General features: G+C 36.8%; 1 protein-coding gene across 1 annotated transcript in view; it reads right to left on the minus strand.

Moving 5' to 3' along the window:
- GRIN2A (glutamate ionotropic receptor NMDA type subunit 2A) overlaps positions 1 to 2,058 on the minus strand; it is a 375,390-nt gene that overhangs the window by 71,021 nt on the left and 302,311 nt on the right. The gene's annotated exons all lie outside the window — the stretch shown is intronic.

Raw genomic sequence — 2,058 nt, forward strand, 5'->3', positions numbered from 1 at the left:
AATCTCTTTCTCTCTAATACACACACACACACATATACACACACATACATATACAAACACACCTACATACACACAAACTAAAAAATAACATGGCTATGATAAATATTATATGTTATGAATATGTGTTATAAATATTATATATGTTTGTATGTGTTTGTGTGTACACACATACACATATACATGCACATACACACATCTTTAGACTACTGATACATTTATTTCAATTTAGTGAAATAAAGTGACAGTTCAAAAATATTATTAGACACCCTGGATTTGTACAACTTGTTGTACACACACATGCACTTCTGTTACTCAGTAATAATGGGCCTGGATAACAGCAACTGGACAACATTCACATCTGAACTCTCTTCACTCTCCTTTAACACCCACATATTCAGATACAGAGAGAATGTGGGTCTTCTTCCATCAGGCTACTTCTTAAAGGTACAGCATGCAGTTCACAATAGAAATATTATAACTGAAGCTAATTAAAATTCCAGCACAAACTTTTATTTGATAACTCTGAAAAGCCAGCTTGTCTAATAGTAAGCTGGAAAGGAGGATGGGGAGAGAAGCGGGACAAAGAAAATTATTACTCCAGAGGCTGCTCATTCAGGAGGTCTCTTAACCTGTATTCTGGCAAAAATGAAGTATATCATATCTCTACAAAATACTAATAAAATGGATGCTACAGACATTTTTGCACCCAGAAATAAAGACTACTTTAAAAAATGGAGGATGCAATGTCAAGGACTTGGGTTTTAGGAAATTCCAAAATTAAGTTTGATTGTGCAAGCCCCTTGCATCATATACACAAGCGAACCAAATTAAACTCACGTAGGCATGATACAGCCTTTCAAATACCAGTAAGAATATAGTTGTTTTCTATTGTTTCTGATAACCTTACCCATATTTCTTTAAAAGGGTTGTATTTGGTATAATAAGAAACATCTATTCTGAATGTCAACCTTTTGTGCTTACTTTCTGTAATTTTATATAGATACGAGGCTTTACAAAGCATCTTAAATATAAAAGATGTTCAAAATATAATAGTTTCCTCTTTTATACTAGTCCCCTGAGTCACTATGAACAAGTTTCTGAACACCCACTTCCAGTACATGCAGTACTGGAACTTCTGATGCGACACAGATCACATGGATTTCAGAGGTTCCTAGAGGTAAGTTAGCAGTAAAGGTCTCAGTACTGAGACCTAGAGTAAGAAGCATCTGTTCAGCAAAAATGGGTGAAAGGGAGGGTTACATATTTCCTGGATTAGAAGATGTTGAGTCAGGACTGAATGCTTAAAGAGAACTTTTTTTTCTTGCCACCTGCTATCCTCTAAAATACATTACTGATGAAGCTAGCCTGAACAAACCCAATACCTGCCTAGGATCATTTTATTGCACCAACAGTATTTACAAAGGAGCTTCATTTTTTAATTGTGCCTGAAGGAAGACTGAAGGAAACAAAGAGAATATGAAATGATGCAAAGCTAGAGAGACTTAGAGTGAAGGGATATGCAAGTTTTTTCACTGATTGAAACCAGACCCATATACTTAGTTTGCGCACACACACACACACACACACACACACACACACACAACACATGCACATGCATGCCCCCCCCACAAAATAAATGATCCCATAATGGGTCTTTAGCCCTTGCACTTTCAGAGGTGTTATTAAATTACTAGAGATTTTCTTTCAACTCGAAGGCACTACCTCTTTAAAACAAGCTTGATTTTTATCCTTCTAACCTAATCTTGTTGAGGTTCTGAAATCTCCAAAGAAAACCACTAATGACAACTCCCAGGCTACTATGCTACTAGCATTAGGGAATTACAGCAATGAATGCCAAAAGAGCAGAAAGAGTCAGAGACAGAGACAAAGGAGGAGGGGGACTAGAGAGGGTAGAGGAAAAAGAAGGAGAAAGCATTTGTTTTAACATGATTAGACTAATTTCCCCATAATTCAAATGGACTATTTTAACCCCTAACTGTTTAAACATTTTAGAATCTGAAAACAGATCAGAAGCTGGGGGGGGGGGGGGGGGGGGGG

This window comes from Alligator sinensis, unplaced genomic scaffold (genome assembly GCF_000455745.1).
Source record: "Alligator sinensis unplaced genomic scaffold, ASM45574v1 scaffold73_1, whole genome shotgun sequence".
In the NCBI taxonomy this organism is placed as follows: domain Eukaryota; kingdom Metazoa; phylum Chordata; order Crocodylia; family Alligatoridae; genus Alligator; species Alligator sinensis.